Source organism: Desmodus rotundus, chromosome 7, assembly GCF_022682495.2.
Source record: "Desmodus rotundus isolate HL8 chromosome 7, HLdesRot8A.1, whole genome shotgun sequence".
NCBI classification, from domain to species: Eukaryota; Metazoa; Chordata; class Mammalia; order Chiroptera; family Phyllostomidae; genus Desmodus; species Desmodus rotundus.
The window spans coordinates 34,425,411-34,440,567 of NC_071393.1; the positions used below are offsets into that span (position 1 = coordinate 34,425,411).

The 15,157-nt window shown below is 57.1% G+C and overlaps 1 protein-coding gene and 1 pseudogene across 5 annotated transcripts in view; one reads left to right on the top strand and one right to left on the bottom strand.

The window, feature by feature from the left end:
• Positions 1–15,157, bottom strand: part of LINGO1 (leucine rich repeat and Ig domain containing 1) — a 182,924-nt gene that overhangs the window by 75,957 nt on the left and 91,810 nt on the right. For 3 of the 5 annotated variants that reach the window (XM_045192839.3, XM_053928479.2, XM_053928480.2), the window contains one exon: positions 2,666–2,763. The exons of the other annotated variants lie outside the window; for them this stretch is intronic. The gene's annotated coding sequence lies outside the window, so the exon portion shown is untranslated. The remainder of the gene's footprint in view (positions 1–2,665; positions 2,764–15,157) is intronic. 5 annotated transcript variants of the gene reach the window in all.
• LOC112301693 (ubiquitin recognition factor in ER-associated degradation protein 1 pseudogene) lies at positions 2,009–2,629 on the top strand (annotated as a pseudogene).

A 15,157-nucleotide genomic window follows, 5' to 3' on the forward strand; every position in this document is an offset into this window, starting at 1 on the left:
TGTGAGTCTGGTGGTGGGGAAGGGTTGGAGGGGCTTCTCCAACCCTCTCGTGCTATGGGCTCACCCCTCACAGCCCCTCTCCCAGCGAGTGCCCAGAGCTCGGCCCAGGGCCTGAGCCAGCCAGAGCGGGACAAGCCGAGTAAGGCAGCCATCTTCTTTGATCTCTAGTCCAGGCTTCTAAAGGAATCCTAGAGAGGATAATGTTTAGCCCAAGGGGATGGGCGATGGCGTTTCAGGCAGGGGCAGAGACCTGAGCAGGCCCTCCACGGACCTTCTCCTTCAAGGAAACAGGGGACCACCTACCCTGCCTTCAAGCCATCCCCCCTTGGGCACCACCCCTAGCGGGGCCCACACTCATCCCCAGCTTCTCTCTGAAGCCAAGCTGAAAATTTTGGAAAGAGAAACAGGGTGTAGCTTTTTCAGACTCAGGACACTTCCAGAAAAGTCACTTGGCCTCTTTAGGTCCTTAATTAGTCCTCTGAGGGCTGCCGTCCTCCTCTGCTCCGTAAAAAGGCATGATGACAGAGGTCCCAAATCACAGCACAGGAAGGCTGACTGGCTCCCAGCAATGCCTCTACACTGGCCCCACCCAACAGAGCTTTCTGCAATGGTGGAGTGCCCTACGCTGGCTGAATGGAGTAGCCACTAGCCACAGCTGGAGGTTAAAATACAGATAGTGTGACAAGGAAATACGTTATTTTATTTTATTAATTTGCATGTAAGTCGAAATAGCTACACATGAGTGGTGGCTACCACAGCGGACAGCATCACTCTGGACCAAAACCCGCCTGGCCCCTGGCCACACTATATGGAGGAAACTGGGGTCCAGAGAAGGGGAGGAATTTGCCCAAGGTCACCCAATAAGAAGGTGGTAAAGGCAAAACCAGAATCTAGTTCCTGTACCTCCTAGTCCCAACTCTCCAGGGCTCCTCCTCCGAGCTTTTCCACGGCGGCTTTTCACGTTCACGACCTCCTTCCCCCAGCCACTGCTGCTGGCTGTCCCTCGGCCTCAATGAAATGTCCCTGAGGTTGCCTGGGGAAATCACTCCTTAGTGGCAAAGCCCTCAGAGCACCGAGCTTCTCACTGCAGGGTCATTTACAACAGCAGGGTGCCGGAAGCTGCCCGAGCATCCCGCAACGGAGTGACAAAGTGCAGCATGAGGCCTCTGCTCGGTGGAATATTACACAGCCGTTAAAAACGATAAACATAGAGATTGTAAGTGACACATACAGCAATGCTTTCCTAGAGATACTGAGCGAGAAAATGGAAGAAATAGATGAGGGTCGGGGCTCCGTTGCCACGGTACGCAGTGCTCCATGCTTACTGAGCCCACTCACATCCGGTGCCCCGGACACACCACGACACTGTGGGGTTCAGATTAGTAACCATCCTACAGGTGGAAGAACCGAGGTTTCGGAAAGCCACGTACATACCCCTGGTGACAGTAAGGGCAGAGGTGGGGCTTGAACTCTTATTAATTGCTGACTCGAAGGACTGACTCCACAGCCGCCTCACTGTGCTGCAATGGGGGCAATATGGGCGCCCTGTCCTTTCTAGGGACTTACTCGTCTTGTTTAACAAACACACACTAAGTGTCAGGCACCTCCCCAAGTGCTTTATAAACGTTGCCTGGTGATCTGCACAACTGCAAGAGGGAACAACGATTCGATCCTTAGTTTTTGGAGAAGGAGTCTGAGGCATGGAGCGAGAACTTGCTGGAGGTCCAGGGCCCCTTGCACTCCCCACATGTTCTGTGAGGTTCCAGTACCGTCCTCACAGGAAAAGATCAAGGGGTAGGGAGAGACCAGCTGTTGCCTTGAGGTGGTGAAAACACAGATGTGTGTATGTTTTCCCTTTTTAATTTCATGGAAACTCTTTTTGTAGCAATTGGAAGAGAAAAGTTCAAGAAATAAAATTAACGCACCACAGATGTTTTTTTTAAAAAAAACAACAAGCGCGCACAAAAATTAAACATTATCAGATGCACCCAAGAGACCCCGCACCGCCATGGCAATCTCCCTCCCAGCAGCAAAGCCCACGTCTGCAGTGCTGTTTACACTAGCCAGCAAGAGCTCGGACCTCATCGCGGGCTGCAGTGTGCTGGAATCTGTGGTTGAAGAGGGCGTCTGCTACCTTCCACACTGGACGACGCCAAATTTGCCTGGTTCGGGTGGAGTGTCAACCTTCAAGTGGCCACACACTCCAGATTTCAGGCTCGGAGCCCTCACCTCCTGGCCATCACCAACCCCAAGGCAGTATGAGAAAACAGGTTAAGAAACATCGTAGCGAGTCTGACCACCGAGGAAAGGCAGACCACGACGACAAGATCTATGAACTATAGAGACCAAGCCTGACAAGGCTGTGTCCATCATCAAGAGTGACGAGAATGCAGACTCTGATGCCCTACTAGACTACAAAGAACCCTAAAAACAAGTCCAGCGTGAAGAGTCACCTGAAGGGGAAGCTGACCGTGGGGGCTATGCCAGAGAGCTGGGCTTCTGCCTCTTCTCTGGCTCCGGAACTAGACTGGAAGGGAATAGCAAATGTGTAAAGCCTAGAAGCACTAAAAGAGGAATTCCCACCCTGGCCACTGCAGCTCAAGTGGTTGGAGAGCCATCCCATAACTGAAGATCTGCAGGTTGGATTCCCGGTCAGGGTACGTACCTAGGTTGTGGGCTCGATCCCTGATTCGGGCACGTACTGGAGGCAACCAACTGATGCTTCTCTCTCACATCGATGTTTCTCTCTCCCTTCCTCTCTCTCTAAAAAAGCAATGAGAAAAAAATGTCCTCTAGTGAGAATAAGGTAACTACGAATAAAAGAGGAACTGCCAGTTATGAATTCAAACTGGGTAAGGTCACTCTCATCAGACTTCACGTCCAAAGGGCTGGAGAGGATGAAGCCGCAGAGCCGCTGCTTTCTCTGGAGGTCGGTCATTGCTTAAGCAGTTGGATTGTTGGCTGACTGGAAAATGAAACAATCAACTGCAAAAAGAGAAGGAGCGGCGTGCACTCCAGCAGCCCCTCGCGATATCCTTGTGGATGGGACAGGGAACTGCACCGAGTTGCTCTGTGGTCAGCTAAGTCACCGAGTCCAGGAATGTGCGGGGTGGGTCAAACTGGCCCCCCAGAGGGATTCTCACTGACACTGGCACGGCTGGTCCTTGGCCATGCCTGGAACAACCATTTTGAAAGACTAGGATGGAATCTGGAAGGTAGGTCCAGCCTGGAAGGGGTCAGCAAGGGAGGCAGAGTCCCCTGTAGCAAGCCCTCCGCTTGCCCTAGGAACGGCCCAAATGGACAAGAGAGTCAGTAGAACACGGCTGAATACTGAGAATAGTTCCCGGGGCCGGCTGCGCGAAGGGGCTGGGAGCCCGGTGGCCAGGAGGCCCTGAGGCTGGGTGAGCCGGCCACCCCAGCTCTGGCGATGGTGCAGCCTCCTGCAGGCAGCCATGCCCAGTCACCAGTGTGTCTGTGCAGGTGGTCTCGGATACAGCGAGGTCTGCTCACAGGGGCCCGGTCAGGAAGAGGCGGGCCCACAACCCACACCCCCGGGAACTTCAGGTCTCTGACAGACTCAGCATTTATGGGCCCAGAGAGCACAGATAGGCCCAGTGAGAAAAGATTTTGGGGAGACAAGCCTTTCTTGGGCATTAGGGATCACGAGCTCCTTGTCCCTGGGGGAGCACGCAAGTGGAGGTCTGGGGGCCACGTATGCCGTGTATGTTGAATGGGGTTTGCACTAAACGGGAAGGGAAGTTGCTTTCAGCTGCGAGTTTCTTCATGTTTATCAACGTATGAATTAGAGCTGGATTGTGTGGGTCACAGTGGGTGTTACAAAGAGTGATGGGAAGGCGAGGTAATGAGAGTTATTATTCATTAACTCTCATTCAATAACTCTCTGTGAGGCAGACAGGGTAGGATGATTAACCCATTTAGCAGATGAGGAAACTGAGGCGAAGAGAGGGAATGGGACCAACTCATGGTCCTGCAGTGCACCAGTCCTAGATTCTCTCCATGGCTGCACACCTAGAGACCTTCCCCTCCCGCACCCACAACAGTCCTGCTATCCCCTGCCCCCACCCCACCCCAGGCTTCAATCCAGCGTCCAAGGGTCCCCATCCCCGAAGGGTACAGGCTCTCTTTGCCCGTCCCTCTGAAACCCAGGGGTAGAGCCCTAGCCTGGAAGGCTTCTCCCAGGTTACACAGGTGTTGCTCCTCTGCCCTCTCTCCTTTTTTCCCCTGAGAGTCTTGTCTCAGCCCCTTAAAGGTTGGTTCCTTCAAGCCAGACCTGGACACAGGAGCCAAGCTTTGCCCAGGAAATGAACTCATGGGGAAGGGTCCCTCCCACTCAGCCTCATTCTCCCCCTGACACCTGCGTAGGCAGCCTGTGACCAAGCGGGTCCAGAGCCCACCTTACCAAGCACCCCCCCCCCGACCACCTTCCCCCTTCCTGTCCACAGGGGCAGAGAAAGGGCATCTGGGCAGGTAATGTCAGAGCATCAGGAGGCGGGGGCTCCCCGGGAGGAATGGCTCACCAAGGCAGAGCAAACCGCTGCCGTCAGCACCGCCCTTGGCCACATTATACACCGAACCCACAGCATCTCACTTTACAGGTACGGGAACGAAGGCACAGAGAGACTAAGGAACTTGTCCAAATTCAAAATATTAAACTGAACAGAAACAGCTTGTAAGTCCTGGAGTCAGAATTTGAACCCAGGACCTACTGATTCCAAATACCCAGTGCTTTAGCCCATGCTCCCTGCGACTGGCACAGATGTGCAAGGCAGCTCAAACAGGCAGCCTGGTGAGCAGACGAAAGCAGGCAGGACGAGGAGGGCAGAGACCGGGCTGAGAAGACATGACGGAAAGCAGAGGAGACAGATGACCTGACAAGGGGGCCCCCAGGGGCCAGGAGGAGGCATCTACAGAGCTGCTCTCTTGATCAATGAAAGGCCATCAAGTGCCGCTTCTGCTGCCATCTGCCCAGCCTCTGTACGCCTATGCCTGGCTAGGGGGTCTAGCCGCCCCGATCGCCCACGTGGCTGAGTGAGTGCTGCGGGCCAGCTGGGTGTTTGGGTTTTTGCTAGCAGTGAGTCCACAAACAAAGGGGAGGGAGGGCAGGAGAAATCCACCCAGTCACAGTGGTCAAACTCGCAGGCATGGCTGCAGGGAGGGCACAGGCAAGGCCTGGGCAAGGAGCATTTAATCCGGGGGTTCGGGCTCTGGAAACTCAACAGTTGAAGCCGGAGTACATTACTGGCCCGAGTGATCCGTCGGCTTCTATTAGGCTAAATATGTCTGTATAATGGGGAATTGTCCTCTGAAAAGGCAAACTGCCGGCCTTTCTAAGGAGGGGTGCAGGACAGGAACCCCTCACAGTGAGGGCTTCCCACGGGGGTGGGGGGGGAACCACGGGACCCCCTGGGAAAGCCACCCCCGCCCTTCCACACCCCTCCCTGACAGTCAGTGAGCAGCCGTGTGACCCTTGGTTGGTGGGGTGGCCAGCCCCCAGCCCTCCTCCGCAGACTCTCCCTCACTCCCGCCACATAGGAGCCTGAAAAGATGCCACACCTGAGGTGTGACCTCTGTGACAGTGGATGACCCCCCTGGACAAGCCTTCGAGGCCCTTTGAACCTCCATTTCCCATCCATGAGATAGAGCTGATGACACCCACCCAAGGGCTGTGTCATGGGAGGGAGGGAAGCTGGCCCAGAGCCCAAAGGAGTGGGTACCCAGGACAACTTTTCTTGTGCTGCCCTGCCGGCTGGTATGAACCTCCTCCTCTTCGTCCCCTCCTCCTCATCCTCATCGGCCCCCACAGGTCACTACCATCGCTGCCAGGACACCCTCCCTGCCCCCACTCAAGGGCATCTCCTACAGCAGAACCCCACCTCCCAGTGTCTGGTTGCTGTGTGCATGTGGGTGCTTCAGCCTTAGGGGTCCCCCCTGAACAGGGCAGCATTTCCCACCTCCCATCCTCCCCACACTCGGGACTAGCACACAGGACTCTGTCCAGAGCTGGAGGCTTGGAGGCTGGGGCTGGGTCCACCGACAACCGCAGCAGGGAAGCTGGGCCAGGAAGCCAGCAGTCTCAGGACAGGGGTCTGTGAGAGCAGCGAGGTGCACAGACCATTGGCAGGGCTTCCAGGGCACAAGGCAGAGCTGAAGCCAAGCCAGAGAGTGTAGAGGCGGACTCGGTGCTGAGGCGCTGGAGGTGCTCAGGCCAGGCCAGGACTGGTCGGTCTCAGGGGTCAAGAGGGGCGGGACTGACCTGTTGGGGGATGTGGCATGGGCCAAAAGGCCCTAGCTGGGTAGGGAAGAGTGCAGCAAAGCTGAGAGCCAGGTGGGGAGGTTCTGCAGATCCTGTCTCTGCCCCTTGGGACTCCTGTGCCACCCTCAGCCTACATTAATGCCCTAGGACAGCTCGGGGTCCTTCACTGATACTTCAGGGTGCAAGGCTGGGCCAGGAAGGCATGCTGGGGCCAATTCCAGGACAGCACCCACAGTCCAGCGGGATGCCTGGGGCAGCTGGAGGCATGCTGTGCTGCCCAGGCCACACTGCAGGTCCAAAGGTCCAGCTGAAGGCCTACGGCCTTGGGGCAGCGTGTTTCTTGATTGGCTCGCTCGGTCATTCAGCAAATGCTCCCTAATGCTCTCTGTGAACTAAAGGAGCAAAAATGCCCAAGATCCTGCACCGGGGAGTTCACAGTCTAGTGGGACGAGTGGGCAGAAGACGGGGGCAGGGCACACGAGGAGATAAGAGACCATCACTCAGAGACTGTGTGAGAGGGGGGCCAAGGAGCTGTGGGAAGAGGGTGGGGACATCAAGTCCAGGGTTAGAAGTCACAGAGGGCTTCCAGTGGGGGGTGGATCTTTGAGGGGGTCTCAAAGGAAGTGGAGGTCGGGTTTGAAAGTGCTGGGAAGGGGAAGGGGAAAGGGCCGCCTGTGCCAAGGCCCAGGGCCAGAGACAATGGGCTGAAGGGGAGGGCCTATGCCCAGGACTGAGGGGTCTGCAGTTAGCAGCCATCGGGAGCCTGAAGGGATTTAAATGGCGAGTGACAGGGTCCCCTTTGGGCTTCATCCTGGCTGCCACTGCTGGAGGATGGGTATACAGGAGAATTCCTAAGGTGGTGAGCCAAGTAAGGCCTGAGGCAGTGGCCAGGGGAGAGCTGACGGGGTCTTAGGTGGGCAAAGGGATGGAGGGGGATGCAGATTCAAGAAGGATTTTGGAGGCAGGACCTGCAGTGAGGGCGGCGGTTTTACCATCAACAGCAGCAATATCCCTCTGAGCACCAAGGATGCTCACAGCCACACCATACTGTCAAACTTTGCAAAGCCCTTTCAAATCCACCTTGGTCTGCATAAGACTCAGGCGAGGTGGGCAGCCAAGAATTAGTTACTTAATTCGTTCATTAATTCAACAAGAATTTGTTGAATGCCACTGTGTTCCAGGCACTGTTTCGGCCCACTCAACAGAAGGAAACACTGAGACCCAGATACGCAGCCCAAGAAGTTCCACGGTCACTTGGGGCTATACCAGGCGGGTGTCCAGGGCTGCTGTCAGTCTCTATTAGTGAAAGGTGGTGCAGGGCTTCTGCTACAGCCTGTGAAAGACTGCTGGGGGGCCTGGGAATGGCCACTGGCTTGGGAAACTCAGATATCCTCCAGAACTGGAGAAAGTGGGTGAAGAAGCCAAATGAGGACGGTGGAAAGGAAATGCTGGCCCTGGGGCTGGGTCACGGTGGGGACAGGGATGAGCGTGGCTGGCGTGAAAGTACATCTTTTCTCAAGGCAGAACTGGGAGGCCAGAGAGGAAGCGTGTGGTGGAAGGAGGCAAGTTCACAGTGAAGGGCTCGGTCCCCTCCGTGGGCGGGAGGGGCATAGGAGGGGCACAGGAGGGGAATGGTAGAGCCATGAGGCCCACATGAGGAAAGGGGAGGCACACAGGCAGGGCCAGCGGGCGACGGAGGCCAGGGTGGGCACAGCAGGAGGACCCACGGCTGGGCTGGGGCCCCTAAGGTGGCTGCGGGGAGAGGAGCGTGGCTACGCCAGGGGAGGGGTAGAGGGCAGGAGACCCAGCAAAGAGCAGGCCCCATGACCTCGGGGGTCATGCAGTGACCTCAGGCGGCCCTCCATACTCCCACTGCTACCGACAAGAGCTACCTGGGCGAGCTCTCCTCCACCGGCTCCCCTCCAGTTCCCTGTCTGTAAGGCGTACCGCGAGGCCAGTGGTCCACACCCACCATTCACCAGCAGGCTCCTCCCTTCCCTGGACCCTACTCTTCACATCAGTAAACTGGGGCAGCCCCCATCTCTCAGGAGGTGAGGTGGGGGAAGCACTGCCAGCACTCGACACACAGTAGGTGCACACAGATGATCGCCCCTGACCCTCCCTGGCGGCAGAGCCTCTTGGAGTCCAGCCCTCACAGCATCCCCAGTGACCCCCACACACTTTTGTTCAACTAACTTTTACTGAACTGAGTTTACCTGCTAACCAGCTGGTAGTGATGTGAGGCAGTCAGAATTCTGCCGACTGGGCCCAGTGGGGTAGGGCCTTCAAGGAAGGAGGACATGGCAGACACTGCAGGGAGCAGGCATGAGGGTGCAGCAGAGGCCAAGGCCATGGGGCAGGTGGCAGAGGCCCTGCTCTCACCACACCCATTAGCACTCCTCAATAATTCAGCAGGCCGGCAGGGGGGCCAGTGGAGGGGAGCGAGGTCTGGGGGTGGGGTGTACCACGTTGGGGGTCCCTGGGCAGACAGGCTTCCTGAGGCCTCCTCATTGCACCCTCAGCCATGGGAGCTGCCCTCCAACCCACGCCACCCCGCCTCAGAACGCACCCCGTTGTGGTGCCGGGCCCCAGCTAAGCGACAGTATTGGAAAAACACCAAAGTCAAAAAGCAGGAAGAGCCACTCTGGGAGAAAGGACGGCGCCTGGGAGCTTCATGGAAGTGGTGGCTTTTCAACTGCTCTGGGCCTCCCCTTGCTCTACTGTGAAATAGGATTGTACTCCTTCTTCTTCCCTTCCTCCTCCTCCTCCTCCTCCTCCTCCTCCTCTGCATCTGTGACTATTACCACCACTAATAATAATAATATCTAAGCATCGGGCGCACTTGCTGCAGTGTAGGCTCCGTGGGAGTGCGTTGTGCCAGGATAGATACGTAGAACGGAGGCTGAACCTGCACCCCCTCAGCCTCTCTCCTGCCAGACTGGCTAGCGGAGGGTTGAGTGGGTGGGGAGCAGCCTTGGGCCAGCCGCAGACAGGGTGGCAGGGGAAATGGGTGTCCCCAGGGGCTAAGGTCTGTAAGTTGCCTGGTATTTCAACATCACTCCAGGTAGCCGCTCCTGCACCTGGGTGAGTGGGGTGGGGGGAGGGTGGGTAAGGGAACCTTCCAGAGCCACAGCAGAGGCAGCAAAGCCAGAGGTTACCAGTGAGTATGATGCAGCTCAGTCCGGCCCTCCCAGTGTTTAAAACACTGATGCCGAGCGTGGCCCACGGCTGCAGCGTCCCCTTTCTTTCTGCCAGAGGGCCACTTGCACGCACATGCAAGGCTCCCAGACATCCTTGAAAAGGAAGGAAGAAGAAAAGAGGAAGGAGAAGCGAGCCAAAGTGGCCATGGCTGTCTGTGTCTCCTAGGCTGGACCTGCACAGCGCTGGGAGGCAGGTATTATTATGCCCAGTTGACTAGGAAACTGGCTCCAGGGGGGTGTCCCTTGCCCAAGGTCACAGATGGAAACGGCTGAGCGGGGACTCACACCTTGCACTGTTTCTAATGCGCGAGAAGATGCCAAAGGCTGATGGGACTCATAGGGCTGAAGTCAGAGGGCGTTTCAGGCATGATCAGCAGGCCTTGGAAGGCCTTTGAGAGCAGACTCTTCCTGGCTCCCCTCACAGTGGGTGCCAGTTGTCCCAGACCCAGGGGTTGGGGGAAGAGGGGCCAGGCAATTTGAGAAGGTAGGTGGCAGGGGAGGTTACGAGAGGTCTTTCCACTGGCTTCCAGCAGCCCTTGGCCCCCCCGCCATCTGAAAACATCTCACCTCCCTGGTGAGATGAGGCAGTCAGGAGGCTGCATGTTACCAACAGGGCCTGAGTAAAAACCTCTGCAGGGGGCGGAGAGGTAGGGTGGTGAGGGTGCGGTTCAATTGAAAAGAAAGCTCAGCCTACAGCTAGGACCGGGCCACCTATGGGCTGAGGCTGGGGGAGGGACAATTCTGGACGAATGGCAATGGGAGGTGGGACCCTGGGCTCCAGTGCCCTCCTCTAACACACTATGTTTCTTGGCACAAGTGTCTTGCCCTCACTGGTCACCAGTCACCTCATCCATAACATGAAGTGTCCAGGCCTAAAGGCTGGGGAATACCTAGGGATTAGAGATGCCCCAGACGGGCCGGCCTTCCCCATGCCCGTGTCGGCTGTGGCAGGCTGTGTGGTCAGTGAGACCGCCCATGGCCTTCCTTTAGCCTCTCAACAGGCAGTGATGCGGATACCAGACTCCAGTCTTCTAAGTGAGCAAACCGAGGCCCAGACGCAAGAATGGGCCCTCTAAGGTGTCCGGGAAGAAGACAGACCAGCCTGCGGGCCTGGCTTCAGGCAGCCCCTTGGTTACTCCTGGCTGCTGCCTTCCTGACCCAGCTGAGCCCCGACCCCTGAACCTCCACACACACCCTGTTAGCCATGCCTGCTTTTCCCAACCCCGCTCCCACGTGAACACACCCGCCCTGGGACTGCTGCAGCTGCACCTGCACCTGGGGCACGACTGTGACCTGCGCAGACAGCACTGAGACCTGACGGAGCACTGGCCCCCTTTCGCTTCTGACTTAAATCTCATTGTCTCAGGCTCCTTGACAGCAGGGAACTGTCTGCCATGCTCCTGTCTGTGCCGCGGCCCCGGCACACAGACGGGACTAGCGGGGAGCCATTGGCTTTGGTCTGGCAGGAGGCGGGGAACTGAGCTGAGAACTCTCAGCCCTTCTCTTCATCTCACTGAGGTTCAGGCTCCCCAACAGGGACACAAGACGATCTTGTGCGTCTCGCCAAGCGCAAACAGGCCTTGAAAGGGGCCGCTGCCCTTCCTCACGCCCCCTCCCTTCTGGGGCTTCGCTCAAATTCCGATCACTTCTCCCCGTGAAATTTTCCAAGTGACTAACAAATGAGCTGATTCTTATTGTTGAAAATGTCCGAGGCTAGTAGAGGGGCCAAGAAGGCCAAGAAAACAGCTGGGACCGTGCTCGGAACCCCGCCGTGGGAACACGATTCCCTTGTGTGTTCTGGAGCCTGCAGTTTCCGTAGTGGTTTTGAGCCTGGAAGTGGGAACACCGAGGAATATTGGCAGTGGGGGGCAGAGCCCTGGGGTTTGGGCCCCTCTTCTCTACTAACATACAGCGTTTCTTGGCACAGGGCCTTCCCCTCTCTGGCCCTCAGTTGCCTCATCTGCAACGTAAGGTGTCCAGGAAGGCAGGGTGCCCTGTTCACACCACTCCCTGGAAGCAAAGAAGGAAAATGACTGTAGGGGTGATGTCAAGGGTGCTGGGAAGGACCCTCCAGAGGTCTCATATCCAGAACAATGATGACCAAGACTCCAAAGGAGCTGCGCATTCCTTTACTCTCTAACGAAAGGCAAAGCCAAACCCTAGGATTCCCAGCCCCTTGCAGACAGGCTCCCAGGTTCCCAGGGCCTGCCTGCATGCCTTGGGCTCTGGAGGAGGGTCTCCTAGCCCGTCCCCAGGCCCAGTCGGCCTGCCTGGGGAGCTTCAGTCTGAGAAAAGGCAAACGTACAGCCCCCAGTCTAGATGCAAAAGGAAGTACGATTCCCCGGGGCTACCGGGGCAGGAGGACCTCTGCCAAGTGCCCTCTGCCCCTGGGAGGAATGCTCAGGGAGCCAAGAAGGGGGCAGAGAGGTGGTGGTTGTTGTTGCTATTTTAATTTATTAATTTGAAAGAAGAAGGAAGAGAGAGAGAAAAAAAAAAGAAACATCCATTTGTTTTCCACTTATTATGCATCCATTGGTTGATTCTTTCTTATAGGTGCCCTGACCTGGACGAACCCACAACCTTGGGGCATCTGGATGATCCTCTGACCCACTGAGCTCCCCGGCCAAAGCAGGACAGGGTGTTTCCTGTCTCCCCCACTTACCCACCTGGCTGGCAGCAGAAGGTCATTTCACCCCTCAGAGTTCGTGTCCTACTCTACAAAATGGGTAGAATGATACACGGCACACGGTACCTGGTTCATACATGACAAGCTCTGGAGGAGCTGTGGACGTTATGACCGGATCCCTGGCCAGGGATTTGGCTTCTCGACAGAGGAAGACTAGGCCTTGAGCACTTGACTAAACAAGCCCTGTGGGGGGGACGAGCACTGACACCTAAAAGGAAGTGAGGACGAGGTAAGACCCCCAAATCGGCCCCGGTGGGGCTCCACATAAGAACCTGGCTGAGCGTAGGCCCTGCTCACACCTCGGACCCTGATCCTAGCCACACGCTGAGCCCTGCTTCTGAGGGGGAAAAGGGGTAAAAACCAGGGCCCGGGGCGGGACCCCTCATCTCCTCAGGGACCCAGAGTCCATGTAGATCAGACCACCGGCAAGACCCCACAGGGTGCCCCAGACCGAGTATGACCTCTGCCGGGGCATCCAGGGCCTCTCCTGGCCCCCCCTCAGGAGCAGCTTGGCCTGGAAGGAAAGGAAGAGAATGTGGCAGCGGTCCCTTTGCCTCCTCCAGCTCCTTCCAGGCCCCTGGGCCCCTGGGCCCCTGAGCCGGGTGTGCAACGCCACCCATCTGCCCCAGGAACTGGAGAACTGCTTAGAGGCCCCAGCTGGGCAGCAAGACCCTAACGCTGGCTAATTGGTACAGCGCAGCCCAGGTATGAGAGAGAAGCGGGGCTTTGAAGTCACCTGGTGTGACCTGTCCAGTGGGAACAATGGGCCACCCGGCCTGTGGAGAGTCAGGGCTCTTTCTAACGAGGTCCTACTTTGAACACAGAGGCATCCGATTAATGAGGTTGAAGCACTCAGTCTCAAAGCCTGGTGGGCTGCCTGTGTTCTCTGATCTCCGTGTGATGCCAAAACCTTGTTCTCTCAATCAAAGGTTCTCCCAAAACTCTGCTTTCTGACGCACCTTGGGTCCCTGCTCGACATCTCTGCCAAGGAGCCAAAGTCTTCACACCGTCATTCCGGCACGCGCTCTTGTTTCAGCGAAGACTGAACAGGGCTCTGGCACTCCGCAAAGCCCACCTGGAAGGCGGCAAGGCGCAGCTGGGCTAGCCCCACTGGGCGAGCGGGCTGGCTCATCTACTGCACCCTGGAGCCGATACCCTCCCCCAACCCCTGCCTGCAGGCCCCGCTGCCTCAGCAATTGGTGGCTGGGACGCACTGGGCCACAGAGAATCCACTGGGCAATTTCCCGTTGTCGGCATCTGCTCACAAGCCTTAGGGGCACCTGGTTCACCTGTCCCAGAGAAGACTAAGACATCTCAGGAGCTAGCCTGCACACCTGGCCTTGCCATCTGTTGCTCTAGTGGGCACCCTCCTAACCCCTTTCTGGGGCTTTGCTCACATGGGTCCCCTCCCCTCTTCTCCAGGAATGCCCCGCTCTCCCCTCCCCTACAAAGCCCATCTCCACCCTTGCTCCTCCTTTGCCCCCACAGTCACCGGGCCTTCTCTCCTCCTCTGAGATCTTCCAGCCCCAAACCCCGTCACCCTGAACAACTGTTTCTTGACCTATACTCCACTGTTAAATGTTGCCACTGTGGCTCACTGTTCTGTCCTGTACCCCCATGAGACAGTGGTACAGGGAGAGGAGCTTCTGCGTCACTTCTGTGTCCCCCAGAGCGAAGACTGGTGAAGATTCTGACCTCCCTCTGCACCCTGGGAGATACAGGGAGAGAAGATTCCAGCTTCTCCCGGCCCCTTGCCTGCGCCCACAGGAGGCTCACGTCTCCATTTGCACCTCCACCCAGGTCATCCTCTGGGTGACTCCTCGGTGTTAGGGATGACCAGTGCTGAGGGGCTCCGTTCCCTGCCCTCCTGCCTCCAGGAACTTTGGGCGCCCATTCCTCCAGCCTCTATCCCAGGCATGGCCTGGCCTGTCTCCACCCCAGCACAGCTCCAGGCCAGCCCAGCCCTCCTCTGCCTCCCCCCAGCCCTCCTGCCGCAATTCTTTCACCAGACTGAGAACTTCCCGCCTCCCTCTCCCAACCACTGCTCTCCTCCCTCTTCCTGACTGTGGCTCCGCCGTCCACTGGTGTAATCAGCCCCTCCAGCATCTCAACCCTCTCCCTGAGCAATACCTTCCTGAAGCCTGGATAAACCCAAAGAGCACCCCCCTGCCGACACCCATAGCTTGTCTGCGCTCCTCATCCCTCCCACTCCCACCTCAGCTGCCGTCTCTCTCAGCTGAGGGATGCCAACCTCCTCAGCTGCCCCCTGCTCAATCTAGAAGCCCACCCACTCTGCCCACGTCCCCTCCTCCTCCCTGCATGTCAAAGGCTAGGTGGGCCACCTGGGCTCTGAACCCATCGCCTCTGTTCCAGGAGTCGGCCCCCACTGCTGCTGTCTTTGAGCATCACCCTTCTGGCCCGCTTTACCGGATCCCTCAGCCTCCCCATGAGCGAACAATCATGTCCTAGTATCGCCTGTCCTTTAAAAACCCCTCCCTTTAATTATGCTGCATTAAAAAGTTTTCCATGTCAGGCAGTTCTACACTGTGTAATTCCACTCGCATAACACTCACTAAGTGACAGAACTGCAGAGATGGAGGACAAAGGAGAGGTAGCTGGGACAGGGCCGGCGTGCAGGGAGGGCACCACGGGCAGCGCGGGGAGCCCCACGGTGATGGAGCAGTTCCGTGCCTTGCCTGTGGTAGTGGTTACACAAAGCCACAATGACACAGAAATGCACACGTGTACGTGTATACACGTGTGCCCGTGTGAGTGGGAAATCCGAATAAGGTCTGTGGACTGCATCAGTGTGGGTTGTGACTGGATCTGATCTCATCCTAGTGACACAAGACCCCTACTGAGGACAGCGGGCGAGGGGCCTGGGACGTGCCTGTCCGTCCCTCAGAGATTTCCTGTGACTCTTCCTCCCACAGCCACCACTCCATTTCTCTTGCCCTCTACACAAAATTTCTAGGAGTCAACGACACCCTTTCTCCA